The following is a 17015-nucleotide window of genomic DNA, read 5'->3' as shown; positions in this document are numbered from 1 at the left end:
CTATAGCTGATGCAAATTATATTCCTTTGTTTACCTCCTGGAGTTGGGATGGGAAAGGGAGAGAAGTGTAAAAGCTCCAAAGGGGCAGCTAAAACCAAACCAGCTGAAGAAAGCTGTGGCTTCACATTTTTTCACTAGTTTGCTGTGTCAATGCCCCTTGCTAATTTAGAATAGCCTTTGTGACGTTTTACATGAAAATGTTAAAAGGTAAACCCCTATGCTGATGGTCTTGGATCATCAGTATGGTGAAGCTATACTTTTACCAGTGAAAAATCAGTGGGTGAGCAGACAACCTATAAATACTTTGTTCGTTGTTAACAGGCCACATTTCTATATAAGAGGACTTACTTTCCTTTCCAGCCAGAGTACAGCAAAGATCAAGCATATACACTATAAAATAACCGACATCTAGTGTGGATAAGATAACACATAAGATTGTAATTCGTTTTACAGCACAAATTATTCCTGATTAGAAGCAAAATCCTGAAAATACACTAAATTCTAAATTTTGAAAACAGAGTAATCCCAAATCATCCCCTCCACAGATATATTAACGACTGAATGGATAAAGACATAAAGACTACATACCAAGCTGTGGAGTAGGCTGGTAAACTGGGTCTCATCCTTTACCTCTGCCCACAGACTGAAAGTGCAGAGTGAACACAGTGTCCAGGCCACCTCTATAAATAAGGTGAAACTCCTGGTTCTTATGTTAGTGTCATAGACAATTCACCCCATCTCTGAGGACTCAGTCAAACTAACTATATATTGTTGAGTAATATCTGTAATGAACTTTGTTAGAGGATGGGGGGGGAAACAAAGTCATTAAAACATATTAATAAAGAAGCTGTGATCTAACTACTTCAAAGTCAGAAAAGTCATTAGCAGAGAAAGAAGTAAAACAAGGAATGCATTCCAGAATGTTAGGGAAGGAGTTGTTACGACAAAACACGCATTTGTGTGTCAATGTGTAACACAGTAAATAGCACCTAAAATACAAAAACGTCAAAAATGATAGAAAACTCATCTTAGACATTGGAAATTCTTGGATCAGAAGGAAATGAACAGGAAGAGTTAGAGTCAAATGGTGGGTGGTCTCTCCTAGAAACTGAGAGGACAGGAAGAACCTGAAGAGCAGGGTCGGCTGGCAGGCCTAAGCAAGAACAGGGCAGGCACTGGATTGTGGAAGGAGTCAGAGATAATAGGGCTGCACACTTTGATTTCAGGAGCTCAAGAATCAGGGCTTCAGCATCCACAGCTCAGTTTGTCCTGGCTCAGTCTCCCCAGGTTGACCAAGGGTCTTTCTGTTGACAGATCTTGGATTAGTCCATGTAACATACTCATGAATCTCCAGGTTCTACTCAGCTACCTCCCCAGGCAATGGAAGGAGATTTCAGTGGCCATTGGGCTTTTCCTCTGCAAATTTCTCCCCAACGACAACATCTACAATTTCTTTGTCAGGTGTACTGTCTCTGGAGCCACAAAAAGCTATGAAAGTATTCAAATACAGAGATCTGGGTGAAAAAAATATACATATGGTGCCTGAAACACAACCTTGGGAAAGCAAATCCAGTTACTCAACTAGCGTGTAATAACTTCAGATGATGGTTCATTTCCTGACTTGGTAAAAAAGCTGAGATTCTATGAAGCACTGAGTATCTGCAAAGGACTGCTCCTGAAGATACATAAAATAAGGTCCTCATAGAGGAAGCTATTTTTATTGTAATCACTGATACTCAAACACAGTTTAATAAAAAATACGACAATATAGAAAAGGGATTACCAGCATCAACTTTGGCATTTGTGCTGAGTTGAATCTCTCTATGTAGGTGATCTTGGACAAGCTACTTCATCTCTAAGCCCAGGTCTTATCTGTAAATTAGAAATAATATTAGCACTTACCAGAGTCATTGTCTACTCAGCATCTCACTGAAAAAACCATGCTGCTCCTATTCTCAGGCCTCATGGTTCAAATAGGTTTGGCCTACACCTCACTGTGCTGCATTTTAGGGATGACTGTTCAGGCCTGAGCAATCACTGACCACTTCTGAGAAGCCATGGGGTTCCCCATCACCCTAACAATGGCCAAAACACATTCTCTATCTCCCTTTCCTTCTCTCTCCCCCTCTTGTTCACTTGTGTGCACTCTCTCCCTCTCTTTCCTCCTCTCCCTCTCTCCCACCCCCTCTCTCTCCATTTCTCTTGTTTTCTGTGACTGACTTTACTGAGGACTATTCACACCAAATAATGTTACACAAGAGGAAAGCAAGGCTAAGACGTGAGATGATAGAGCAAGATGAATGCCTGGAGATATCCTGAGAGTTTAAAGATTATTTCCTGTTAGAGTACCACTATACTCCCTTTCTTACTTCAACTATTTTGAGATAGTTCTTTGTCTAACCTACTACGTGGAGTTTTTCAATATGTATGTGAGGAAGAAATGAGATAATGACCATAAACACATATTACTGTGTTGGGCATATAGCAAATGCTTAATAAATGTGAGCTATTTTTATGTCCAGAATGAGAGATTCTTAAACTTGCTTTTCTAAGATGACCACATGAAAAGAAACAATTTTCACGGGACTCATTAAGATATCAAGGGTTTCTATTTTCAAAAAGGTCATAATCAATAATAAAAGATGTTAATAATAGCTCAAAGACATAGAAGAAGTCTCAAAAGACAGCAGATGACTTGACCTGAATAGAAAATACTTAAAGTATTCAGAGGAAAGAGAAAAATGAACCTCAGGCTGGCCTGCTTGCCAAAAGGCATCACAGACATAGTATTGAGCTGGGTTTTGAGGAGCAGAAAAGATCTGAAAAGTTGGAGGGAAGAACAGACAATATTCTAGCCATGAGTCTAGAAAAATTTGGGTGATGATGCTAGAGCCCAGGACACTCTTTGACCTATAACACCGGGCTTGAGAGGAAGGAAGGAAGAAGCCATCAAGGGAAGCTTAATAAAAAACCCAACGCAGATGACGGTTCTTAAGGGCAAGTTTAATCATATTTCAAAAACATTGCTTTTCACTGAACTCACTGGAGGTAAAAAGGTGTAACATTAGGTTGCTCATGCAATTCACACTCATTTAAAAAATCAGTGAAATTTTTGGAAAGATTTTTACAACCAAATCACACCTCTTTGGATATATCATATTGATTTTTTTTTTCCAACTGTAATTGCTCATTATTTTATTCACATTCTACAGCAAAAAAAAAAAAAAATGAACATACAATTGAACAAATAAGCCCTAAGGCATAATATAACAGATATTGTCATTTTCTCCTCAATATCCCTTCCTTAGCACGTTAGAGCTTTGCAGTTTGAGGAAGTGAGCCCGACTTCTGCAGTAGGTCCTATTAAATTTAAGGGAACCACGGTTAATCCCATCCTCCTTGCCAGTGATGGCTTGGTGAACCCACACCTACGCTGCTGTTGCTGCTAAGTCGCTTCAGTCGTGTCCGACTCTGTGCTACCCCAGAGACGGCAGCCCACCAGGCTCCCCCGTCCCTGGGATTCTCCAGGCAAGAATACTGGAGCGGGTTGCCATTTCCTTCTCCACACCCATACTAACCTATGAATGGCATTCTCCTGGAATCATGGTTTGAATACAGGAATGGACATATGACACAACATGAGACAATGAAACATAAGTGAGATTTGCTTCTGGGAAAACATTTCTTCAGTTTTATGAGAGAACCCTTAAAAGAGATGGTCTCTTTTCTCAACCTCTACGGGTGTCAGAGCTGGAACTGCAGATGCAACCTGCTTTCAATTTAAGAATAAATCTGACGTACAGGGGATGGCAGAGCTCAGGGAACTGCAGAGATAAGACGCGGAAAGCACAGGACAAGTTCAACCCAATTATCTGCCCTACCTCTAATGTCTGACTATGTGAGATACCATGTTTCTCATTATTAAATCTGGTTGGGCTTTAAAAAAAAATACTATCCTAATTTCTTTAAAAATACTTCCAATGACATGAGTATCTTTGCAAATGGCTGTGATCCAACAGGGCTTCCCAGGTGGTACTAGTAGTAAAGAACCCACCTGCCAATGCAGGAGATGTAAGAGAGGTGGGTTCAGTCCTTAGGTTGGGAAGATCCCCTTGGAGAAGGAAATGGCAACCCACTCCAGTATTCTTGCCTGGAGAATCCCACGGACAGAGGAGCCTGGCAGACTACAGTCCATGGGGCCACAAGGAGTCAGACACAACTGAAGTGACTTAGCACGCAAAGATGCACGCATGCACACATGATCCAATGCTTCACCTCATTTCATGGCTCTCTGGTTAGTCTTAGAGCCTCTAGAAGACCTGAAAGAGCAGAATCAGGACAGGTAAACAGGAAGAGGAGAGGTTCTATATGTATCTGTAAGCACTGGTTGAGGTGGTCCATTTCAGATGGCAGAACACCATCCTCTGAAACAACGGAGTAGTTAGTTGTCAGAGTCACACAGATTGGTCCAGGCATTCTTGTCAAAAGACGGCCCAACAAAACTGAACATAAGCAAGGTTCTGATAAACACAAAAACTTTAGATCTTACAGCTCCACCCTTCCTCTTTCCTCCTACACAGCTGCTAAGAGTAGGGGCATTTTATTCCCTGGTCATATTAGGAAAAAGAGTTCCGTATGGATGATGCACAGCCTAAAAAGGGGTTTCTGAGCAAGCAAATGTTATAAAATCTGTAACATTCTACATTGCGCTGCCAAACAGTGCTGTGGGGTGCAGAATCCCAGGACTACAATTAACTGTTTAAGCCAAATATGACATGGGCATATTAGCTCAGTAAAATGATGATATTTGCTCCCTAATTTTTTACTCCCTCATTAAAAAAAATCATTTTAAATGTTAACCTCAGAAATACATAAGTAATATAATGTATATGACAACTTCTGAGGAAATTAGAGTAGCAGATAAACACTGATAAATAGCGATCAAGATGAAGCAGTTAAGCTAAAAAAAAAAAAAAATGAAAAGCAGAACTCAGTGTGTAAGAGGCTGTAAAAACAGTCACTTGTAACAGATTCGATCCCCTCAAGCCAAAGAACCAAACACAAATACAAACTGTGAAAGAAGACTCTTCCCACGGTACTAAGCCAAAGAAATAATAAGATCAGAATGATTTTTAATGTATACAATGCGATTGATAGCTAGAAAACGATACTCATCCATGGTTGAAACACGGTTCTCTAAAAATATTAGTAAAACTTCTGATGGACTTCACATATGTTAAAACAACTTTAAATGTATTTTTAACGTGAAATTTGAGAACCCCCAAAATAATAAATACTTCAGCACTAGAGGTGAAAATTCTAAGCACATAAACTAGCACTGTCTGTTTAGGCTTAAATAATGACCAAATCAATAGAAATGAACATATGAACATATCTAGTGCTCAAAACACAAGACTGCTTAGAGAAATAGATGGGGGCAGGATACGTACAAAATTCAGAACATCTTGACATACCATATAGAAAAGAAGCTAACAAAGATGACAACAGTTATGTCAAAAGTACTCAGAAGCCAGTTTGAAGAGGTTTGCATTGGTCAAAGATGAGACAATTTGAGCTCAGAAGGTATAAGAACTGCAACTGATTAAGCCCATCAATATGCTTAAATTCTTGAGTTCACAGTGATACTTAAAAGGAATTACTTGGTTATATTCTAAGGATGACACAAAGTTGTTCTACCTAAGTGGTAAAATATTCCCCACCTTCAGATGAAATGCATTCCTGTTCTCTTCTTGTTTGATACCCCCCAAAAGCTAAATAAGATACAAACTTTTGTTACTGTTGTTAAAAATCTATTAGCTCCAAATATTTGACTTTGTTTGGGTTTCCCAGGTAGAGCAGCAGTAAAGAATCTGCCTGCCAACCCAGGAGACACAAGAGACCAGGCTTGATCTCTAGGTTGAGAAGATCCCTTGGAATAGGAAATGGCAATCCACTCCAGCATTCTTGCCTGGAAAATCCCATGGACAGAGGAGTCTGGAGAGCAACAGTGCATGAGATCGCATAGAGTCTGACACGACTGAGCACACATGCATTTTGCTTTGTTTATAAAGATAATGGGGCATTCATTATACTAAAATATTCTCTCTTTTCTCTGTAGATACTATCAAAATGAGTAGACAAATGTACTGCTTCTAATATTTCTTTTTTTCTGCAAATCAAATAACCCCATTTCCAACATGAGAGACTGTTGGCTACATTTTATGCCACCAGTCCTCATCAAACCTGGACAAAGGGCATTCTTCTACAAGGTTTATCATTATTGCAGGTTGGTCACAACTACAAATTTAAAAGCTCACTGTAAGCCTATCTGTAAAGGTTGACTGCATGCAGACCTTAGTCAAGGTAACATCCGTTCTACAGAACCCAAGAATAGGTCCACGGAAGTCTAGACAAATAGGTGCAACAATGAGTAGGAGGAAGATGTTTACTGCTTTTAATGAAAATTATTCATTACACTCCTTGCTGAGGTTTCTTCACCCACACATCACAAGTGGCATGTCAAATTTCAAAGGTATTCTCAGAAAGTGGTCTATATAAATAACGGATATGATCAGAGTACCAGTTTTGATCAATATTTGGTTGTCCTCTGTACTTTTCATCCCAGTGACATAAGGAATGGCCAGATGATTAGTTCTAGCAAAGAAATATGAGAAGGGATGTTTGTTGTTCTGGAATAAAGTATTTAATTGCCAGTGTTCAACTTCTCAGCCCTTTCTCCTTTGACTTGGGAGTTCATGGAAACAGATGTATATAAAAATCCTATAAAATTGAAATTTCAACAGCTGGCCACAGGACTGGAAAAGGTCAGTTTTCATTCCAATCCCAAAGAAAGGCAATGCCAAAGAATGCTCAAACTACCACACAATTGCACTCATCTCACACGCTAGTAAAGTAATGCTCAAAATTCTCCAAGTCAGGCTTCAGCAATATGTGAACCATGAACTTCCTGATGTGCAAGCTGGTTTTAGAAAAGGCAGAGGAACCAGAGATCAAATTGCCAACATCCGCTGGATCATGGAAAAAGCAAAAGAGTTCCAGAAAAACATCTATTTCTGCTTTATTGACTATGCCAAAGCCTTTGACTGTGTGGATCACAATATACTGTAGAAAATTCTGAAAGAGATGGGAATACCAGACCACCAGATCTGCCTCTTGAGAAATCTGTATGCAGGTCAGGAAGCAACAGTTAGAACTGGACATGGAACAACAGACTGGTTCCAAATAGGAAAAGGAGTACATCAAGGCTGTATATTGTCACCCTGCTTATTTAACTTATATGCAGAGTACATCATGAGAAACGCTGGACTGGAAGAAGCACAAGCTGGAATTAAGATTGCCAGAAGAAATATCAATAACCTCAGATATGCAGATGACACCACCCTTATGGCAGAAAGTGAAGAGGAACTCAAAAGCCTCTTGATGAAAGTGAAAGTGGAGAGTGAAAAGTTGGCTTAAAGCTCAACATTCAGAAAATGAAGATCATGGCATCCAGTCCCATCACTTAATGGGAAATAGATGAGGAAACAGTGGGAACAGTGTCAGATTTTATTTTTTTGGGCTCCCAAATCACTACAGATGGTGACTGCAGCCATGAAATTAAAAGACGCTTACTCCTTGGAAGGAAAGTTATGACCAACCTAGACAGCATATTCAAAAGCGGAGACATTTCTTTGCCAACAAAGGTTCGTCTAGTCAAGGCTATGGTTTTTCCTGTGGTCATGTATGGATGTGAGAGTTGGACTGTGAGGAAGGCTGAGTGCTGAAGAACTGATTCTTTTGAACTGTGGTGTTGGAGAAGGCTCTTGAGAGTCCCTTGGACTGCAAGGAGATCCAACCAGTCCATTCTGAAGGAGATCAGCCCTGGGATTTCTTTGGAGGGAATGATGCTAAAGCTGAAATTCCAGTACTTTGGCCACCTCATGCAAAGAGTTGACTCATTGGAAAAGACTTGATGCTGGGAGGGATTGGGGGCAGGAGGAGAAGGGGACGACAGAGAATGAGATGGCTGGATGGCATCACCGACTCGATGGACGTGAGTCTGAGTGAACTCCGGGAGTTGGTGATGGACAGGGAGGCCTGGCGTGCTGCGATTCATGGGGTCGCAAAGAGTTGGACACGACAGAGCAACTGAACTGAACTGAAGCCAGTCTACGGTGTAAAACTGACCTGCAGAATCACCTATAATCACAACAGATCTTGTAAATGAGATTTTAGGATTGTTTATAACAGCAGCATAACTTATTTTAACCTAAATGATGTGCTAGAATACTGCATTTTCCCCAAATATCCTTCTCACAGACATCTAATAAAAATTACCCACATACATCAATTTACTGAAGCCAACCAAAGTAGCTAAATTCTAAAAATGTAAGGATTTAGAATTGATATTTTCAGGACTGTGACTTGTTTGCAAGTATTATCTATATTTTATGAATTTATTCTAAGATTTCTCTACTAAACAGAGAATGGCACGAATATAATGCGTAGCAGCCATTCTGAGCCAAGTTCTACCTTAAGAAGTACAGAAGAACATAAGGTAAAGAGCAGTGGCTGGTGACACTTTATAAAGTCACTCAAGTCTCAACTGATTCTGAAATAAACTGATAAGGCCTATATTTTCTTAACCTCCTAATCCTTGGAACCAAAAGCACTTGGTAAATGAAATTTTTCTTTCATGATTTCCTCAAATCTACTTGCTCTGATTAATCTAGTATATACTACCAAAGAGCACTGAAATGACAAAAGGTTCATTGTGAGATCTCAGCAAGACTCAATCCAAGACTTTTGTTTGATGTTTTCCCTAGGTAGGACTACTAGAGAAATTTTAAAGTGAAATTTTGTATCCTTCCATATTCAGAGAGCATTTCGTATAACAAGCGGGGTGTAAAAATCATACAACGTTTCCAGGAAATACAATCATCTTTTACCCAAAGCCTCAGCAATCAACAGTTTGCAATACCATTCCCTGTTGAACACCCAGGTATTTACTTGGGTCATGAACCAAAATGGCAAATGCCCAGATATTTCTATTCAAATATTTCTATTGATGGATGTCACAGGGGCGTAACTGGACGCGGTGGTGACAGCAACGGACACATCATTGATTTGAGGGCGGCTGAGGACTAATGGACTCGTTTCCTCAGCCGTAAGGGTGTCCTAGGAGGTCTGTCCGCCCAAAATGACCTGGTGGCTTTTGAGAGCCCCAGGTACCACCTGACATTGCACAATGATAGAGCGGCATGGAGAGTGGAGATAAGGGCTCCAGCGCAAACCTTTGCCAGGAAAATCCACAACATTTCACTTTTAAAAAAAGACGGTGGGTAATAATTTTATAGGTTAATTATTCCCTTGGGCTCCACAAAGAGCTAAAAAATATATATTTATATAAGATCAACAGCCACCAATCCGCTACCTGTGGCCCCTAAAAAATATTATAGTGGAATTCCAGGAGCACAGAGTATGAGCATCTCCAAATTGTTGAGAAAAGGACCTTCAACCTAAGAATTGACAGCACAGCTTTAAGAACAGATAAAGGACTGCCTCAAGGATCTGTCTTGCTTCCTTACTTTTTTTAAAGTAATACCTTCATTTGCATAGTAATAACCCAATTATGGTAAGATTAGGTGACAGGAATCTCATTATTGCTATTTCCACAAAACAGTCAATATTCTATTCAATATCTTTTAATGTTACACACCTTAAAACATAATTATTTCAATATACCCTCATTCATCTTTAATGTAATTTTCTTTTTTAAAAACCTTGCCATAATTGTTGGTTTCTATGGAATATATTAGTGTTTAAACAAGCACTTTTCCCCTCAGGCTGCTAAGAGAACAAGCAAAAGCAACCAATAGCTTGGGGATATTTCTGCCATTCCTCCCTGCCTCCCACCCTAACCAAAAGTACATCCACCAAAAAACCAAAGACCAAAACACTGCTACTGAAAACCTACTATAACAACCTCGGCACTCTTTCCAACATTATACTTTCCCCTTCCTCTCTTTCACTTCAGGCTCCACAAAAGATGCTTCCATAATGAATTTTGGTCTTAAAGCTACTTTGAAAGTGTTAGCAAATACATTCTGTTAAATTTCAATATGATCTGGGCTCTTTACTTTGTGTTTTTTTATTTTCCAGACCACATTGTCATACATCAAAAAAAAAAAAAAAAAAAACTCCCACATCCGAGACAGCTGACATACTGGGCCAACCATCTGCCTGGCACAGGTTTACCTGCCATAGGCTTTTACAGTTTCAATTACAAGATAATCAGTACAATAAGTGGCTGGTTACTAGATTAACGGTGGGAACAAAGCAAGGGAAACAGAGGAGCAAGAGATAGGACTGTCTACATTAAGAGACTACAGAGCCACGCATGCTATTACTTCACAATGATATCAAAATTAATGTAGAGTGAAAATAGCAGTTAGATTTTGTCAAGAGAGGAAATCATATCAAAGGGCTGTGGTTTGGAATCTGGAGTTAACGCTCCTTGACTAGTGGCCCTGCCGACTACACATTCTTGAGGATGTTAATCTGTCTGTACTTTGTGAATGAGCACTCGTTATTCATGAGTGTAACAATTAATTTGTAGAAAGAAGTACTTTATTCTTTAGTGGATACCAACCAAGTTTTCTCAAGAGATAAACTTCAGCCACCATGAACATGATTCATTGGTAGGTTTTACATGTTCTGATGCACAGAAGCTCAACAGGCTGACATGCTCCTGAGAGCTCGCCTAACCACAGCCTCCCCACCGCACATCCACACCAGCAAACCACACCCTGCTCTTCCCATTCTCAATCGCTGAATGAAACAGCAAAGCTGGCCAAACACCCTTCTGCATGCTTCATGAATTTCAGGGGACACTAACTATGCATTTGGTCATTTATTTCACAAGAATGGGGAAACCACCATTTTTTAAAAGGAGTTTGGCTGCTGTAGACCACTTTTCTCCCCAAAGAGAAACTGTAAAAGCAAATTTCTGATTTAGTAGGGCTTTACTGGAATAAGGATGTGTGGCTAATCTCTTTCAAGTCGCTGAACTGCTCCTCCAAAACTACTCATACCAACAAGAACATGAGTCAGACGTTGACTACAACCCCCACACCCACTTCCTCAGAGAAGAGTAAATTCAGGGCACATTTTGAGTCAAGATCACCAGTCTTGGTTTGTGGCTAAGGTAGAACCAGAATTCAGGTCTCCACACTGCCATCCCAGATCTCTCTCCATGTCTTCTCCCGTGTTATTCACACTCCAGACTTCATGGGAAGAAAGGCAGCTACACTGCACTGACTGAATGCAGTTGTGTCTCTCTCTCAGTAAGGAGCACCACCCACAGATGGTCAATCAAAAACACCAAAGAGCAGTAACTGAAGTCAGCATTATATATGAGGTATCAGACAATGGACTGTTTTTTATTAAATGTCAGAACTTCCATTTACCTTTGAAAAGCTGAGGTCTAAAAGATATAGAAAATTGCTCCAGATCACAAAATAATCAGTACCAGAGTTAGGAGCCAGACCAATCAAAACCAGGTCCATCTTTAAAAGAAAGCATGTAAGTTGCTATCATAAAAAGTTTACACATACAATCTACTTTGCTTTTGGACCAGACTTTCATGACTTTGTAGTTACTGACTACTCCAGACACCCTCTCGTGGTGCAGAAAGACTGTACTGGGTGAAGGTGGCCACAGACCATTCAATCTCAAGCCACCCTAGCTTTGGGCATATTCCCTTTTTCTGTAATGCCTCCCCCTATTCTGTTGCCATTATCCTCATTATTTATTTACTAAACTGTTATTCATGCCTCAGGGCTTCCCAGAGCCTGCCTGCCAATGCAGCAGACTTAAAAAGGATGCAGGTTCCATCCCTGGGTCAGGAAGATCCCCTGCAGGAGGGCATAGCAACCCAATCCAGTATTCTTGCCTGAGAAATCCCATGGACAGAGGAGGTTGGTGGGCTACAGTCCATAGCGTCGCAAGGAGTCGGACACAACTGAAGCAACTTAGCACGCACACACGCACATTCATGCCTCAAAATCCTGATAAGCTCAGCTGTGAAGCCTTGTCCTACCCCCAACACCTTCCAAGAGAGCTAACCTTCCTCTCCTCTGTGACTTCTGAACATTTAAAAGCTATATTCATTTACTGAATGTCATTTTTGTTGATGTGCCCTCTCCCTTGAGGAAGGTTCCTTGAGGACATTTATTAATTTAGATTGGTATCCATAATACCTATTAGCAATATACCTGAAACGGAGGTGTTGTTTTACAAATATTCAACTAAAGATTAATTCTTAAACTAAAGATACTTGTAAAAATTCACTTATAGCAACTATCACATCCTATCCTGCATGGTAAATTCTTAGGTATGCTCTTTCTATATAAGAAATAGTTCATATCTTTTTCCTTTCACCACACCAAGAGCACCTTACATATTATATCAGGTGTTCCAGAAATGTTTGTAGATTTGAATTCCTTACAGGGTGAAAAAATGGAGCAGGGGGGAGGGCAAATAGGTGAAATCTTACAGACTGCCTTAAACCTAGTTGAGGATAATAGCAAAAATTTCCCTTCCTGAGTCACCTTCAAAGCATGAGGTTTTATTAATATCATGAGAGGGTGTAGAATAAGTACATTTAGTTAAAAATCCGATGACTGAGTCCATGGCAAAAGTGATACTTTTTGTGAGGATTAATTGAGTGCAATCTTTTATCTGTTTCTATTCAGCATATGTACTATGTATCTGCTATGCATCCAAGGACAGCTGCCATTCTATTTACAGCATTATCTAAAAATGGTAACATTAAATCCATCTTCCATCTCTTTGAGATCTTTTTCAACCACAGAATCATCTCAGATGTTCTGCTTTTAGAGCAAAATATATGAGGTGTGAATGTGTATAACAGTAAAAGACTAACAGGCAGAAATCCACGATGGTGGAATTATCCACAGGGGCTTGATAAAACTCCTCCTTTTCCTATCTCAAGACAAGTGAGGGCAAGGAAACTAGAAAACATCAGGGAGCAAATTTAAAAGTAGAAACCCCTGCCCTTACACCCCTATCAGGAGTCAAGGAGACTAAATATTGGTTTTTTTTCAGGGCTTTGCTACTATAGGGATTTTGAACATAGGCTGAAAAACAAACAGCAGAGGTGTGTGCTAATAAACCTTCCAAATACTACAGTGCATTCCAGACTTTTTTGAGAAAGTTAATCTTTCAGCTATTGTGAAGGGGAAAAAAGCTGTTACAATGCTAATTATTTATTGTAACTCTCCACATCACACATCTCAACACAAATCCTCTTGTTAATTTCACTGACAGTGATTCTCAAAGGAGGCACATACCTGGTTCTACATAGGAACATATAGTACTGAACGTCCTGACCAATCTGAACAACTTGGAAAACTTTTAATTCTTTTAATTTCTCTTTTACTGAAAATTAAAAAAAAACATAAACTGTTCTGTCATTTCCCAGCTTCAGGTCCATTTTCAGAATCAACGTGGCAACTCTACATGACAGGACAGGAGGCTGTCCTTTAATGATAGGGATCAAGTAGTTTTGAGAAAAAAGTAAAAGTTCATTTAAATTCTTCCCTTAAAAATTTAAGAGCTTCCCTGATGGCTCAGAAGGTTAAGAATCTGCCTGCAAAGCAGGAGATCCAGGTTTGATCCCTGAGTTGGGAAAATTGCCCAGAGAAGGTATTCTTCCCTGGAGAATTCCATGGACAGAGGAGCCTGGACTGGTGGGCTGCAGTCCATGGGGTTGCAAAGAGTTAGATACGACTGAGCAAGTGACACCTAAGAAGTTAATTTGCTCATAATGCCACTGGTCTGATGAGTATGGAAGTCCTCATTCTAAACATATCTTGCAATGTGGAAGCAGTATGGTGAACTGGTTAATAGTGTACAGGTGGAGCCAGATTGCTTGGGTTCAAATACTTATGCTACCATCTACGAGCTGTGTGACTTTGGACAAGATTAATAACTTTCCGTGCCTTACTTGTGTGGTTCTGAGGAATAAAGTCAGCACACGTAAACAGCACAATGCTGGAACAGTACATGCCATGTAGCACAAAATCAAAAGTTGTTACTTATTTTTATTATTAGAATCACACTCAAAACTCAAAGATAAATTAACTGGTTTCGACACTTCTCAGTAGGGATGGGGTAGAAGAGATGGGCACAAGAGCTTCCATAAAAGAAATCACAATGATTGATTTGCTAGGTGTTGCTTTCTCATCTAGCTATTCTCTTGGAACAAAAAAATGTATGTATCTGAACACAGGCACCAATCTCTCCATTTCAAAATCCGAGTCTTTATAAAAAGGCATGTTTTGTAGATCATCCAGTGTGTTCTTTAACAATGTCTGAGGCAGGTAAATATACAAATGCTTCTCTGTCAGTCAACTTCTAATTTTTTTTTAATTAAACAAGCAAAAAAATGCTAAAGGATCATCAGAATAAATTCCAGTGCACATGTTCCATATATATGTTCACAGTTTGACAAATGACAACTCAATAAAGAAGACCAGTGTGGTAATGAGACATATATCCTATATCTGCCATTGGCATTTTCACTTATTCCACAAGTTAGGTCAGGTGAAATTGAAATGACTAGTTATCAAATTTTCACTGACATGAAATTGAAAAAAAATTTTTTTATAAAAACCAACATTATTCCCAAAAACCAAATCCACCAACACAATTTTTTACCATGTGTTTAACTCTAAAATTTACATTATCATCATTCATCAAATCATTTTCGGAAATCTTGGAGAAGCAATTCAAGTACACATCAATAGTCTATTTGAAACACGGTCTAAAAGTTAAATAGTTGAATGTGGAAAATACACATTATGCCTCTTTTTAAAAAATCTGATGAATACTTTCTGCAAGACACCCAAATCATCAAATCATTCCTGTTATTAATCTTGGGCATTTTCTGACTGGCAGGGCTTCCAGAGTCTGTCTTTAAAGAACCATAAAGCTTTTAAAATACAGTTACCCATACTTTTATTACCAATAAGACAAAAAGGTATGTTTTCAAAAACTAGTATAAAAATTTAACCATAACAAGATTATATTTAAGGAAATTCTAAAAATATGTATATAATATTTATGTGTGTATTCAAGATGTAAAATTCATTAAACCTAAGAGTATCAATAAAATTAAAATGATTATTCACCCTATGAGGTAAAGCATAAAAATAATATATATATATGTATATGTATATGTGTATATATATATATATATATATATATATATATATATAAAAGCTATGGGCAGGAGGAGAAGGGGACGACAGAGGATGAGATGGCTGGATGGCATCACTGACTCGATGGACGTGAGTCTGAGTGAACTCCGGGAGTTGGTAATGGACAGGGAGGCCTGGCGTGCTGCAATTTATGGGGTCACAAAGAGTCGGACATGACTGAGCGACTGATCTGACCTGATCTGATCTGATACAAACGTACAGGCTTCCCTGGTGGCTCAGACGGTAAAGAATTCACCTGCAATGTGGGAGACCTGGTTCGATCCCTGGGCTGGAAAGATCCCCTGAGGAAGGCATGGCTACCCACTCCAGTATTCTTACCTGGAGAAGCCCCATGGACAGAGGAGCCTGGCAGGCTACATACAGTCCATGGGGTCGCAAAGAGTTGGATACGACTGAGCGACTAAGCACAAATACATACAGTTATGACCCCCTGCTGAGGAAAACAACAGTGCTTCATCACGAGGACCCCAGTCCTAGGAGTTAAGAGACCATTTTCTGACTTTATTGTATTCTCCTTGTTGATGCATTATCAACTACATTTCCAAGACACAAATTTTTATTTGGATTATAGAAGCCAATCTTGCATATAACTTATCTTCAAGGACCATTCACAAAATAAACTTTGTAAATCTTCCTTTGTCAGCCATCAGCAGGAACTTTACAATTTTTTTTTTTTTTTGGAACTTTACAATTTATGTGAAGATATTGGACAAGATGGTAGCATCTTGATTCTGCTTATTTCTCAGTTCTGGGCCTCAATCTACTCATTCTTAAAATCAGAATATTGAACTGGATTATGTCTGAATTCTCTTTATACTTAAAAAATTGTATAATTAGATTATCCTTTTCCATACAGGAATTTAACCAAATTTGGCTTTATTAAAGAAAAGATGGTCAAAATGTGCTCCCCATCTCACAGAATAGATACAAAACAAAAAGCTGTCTTAGTAATTTTTAAGACTTCAGACTCATCGTTCATCTACTGTAGACCAGACAATGTACATCTATATCTCAGATGATAAAACAGAGGCTCAGAGAGATTAAGCAATATACCCAAGATTACAGAGGTAGTAAGTGGTAAAACTGGGATTTCAAGTCAGGCCTTTCTGCCTATAAGGCTTGTATGCTTTCCATCTCAGCAACAGGTTCATTGAGCACTGTGATAAGTGAGAGGAAGTTGAGTTGAAAATGTTAGTCACTCAGTCATGTCAACATGGGGTCAACTCTTTGTGACCCCATGGACTGTAGCCTACCAGCTTCCTCTGTCCATAGCATTCCCGAGGCAAGAATACTGGAGTAGGTTGCCATTTCCTTTTTCAGGGGATCTTCCTACCACAGAGATTGAACCCAGATCTACCACATTGCATGCAGACTCTTTACCATCTGAGCCACCAGGGAAGCCCAAATGAGAGGCAACTCTATTGCTAACGCTACTAAGTAGTCCACTGATGCTAAAGTCTCCATGTCTCCCTACATTTCTTACAATAAGTTCTATCCATTCCTTGATACCCAAGATGAGAGTTTATATGTTTAATAGGGAAGTAAAATTCAAGTATTCCACACAAGCTAATGGTGGCTGGATAGAGAAGCAGGAATCAAGGTGAGTGACTTGGTAGCTGAATATGCATTTTTGATGATAATACTACCTCTTGAAAATTACTTGGAGAGTTTGCCGAAGCAGAGAGAAGAAATGGAAAGCGTACTTCCTAG

The 17015-nt window shown here is 39.3% G+C and overlaps 1 protein-coding gene across 19 annotated transcripts in view; it reads right to left on the bottom strand.

Annotated features, from left to right (window-relative positions):
• Positions 1-17015, bottom strand: part of SOX5 (SRY-box transcription factor 5) — a 1171821-nt gene that overhangs the window by 1010972 nt on the left and 143834 nt on the right. For 3 of the 19 annotated variants that reach the window (XM_070788607.1, XM_070788601.1, XM_070788612.1), the window contains exon 2: positions 1784-1872. The exons of the other annotated variants lie outside the window; for them this stretch is intronic. The gene's annotated coding sequence lies outside the window, so the exon portion shown is untranslated. The remainder of the gene's footprint in view (positions 1-1783; positions 1873-17015) is intronic. 19 annotated transcript variants of the gene reach the window in all.

The sequence above is a fragment of the Bos indicus genome, chromosome 5, assembly GCF_029378745.1.
Source record: "Bos indicus isolate NIAB-ARS_2022 breed Sahiwal x Tharparkar chromosome 5, NIAB-ARS_B.indTharparkar_mat_pri_1.0, whole genome shotgun sequence".
Lineage (NCBI taxonomy): Eukaryota > Metazoa > Chordata > Mammalia > Artiodactyla > Bovidae > Bos > Bos indicus.
The sequence above is the reverse complement of the archived record's forward strand: the minus strand, read 5'-3'. Positions and strand labels throughout refer to the sequence as shown.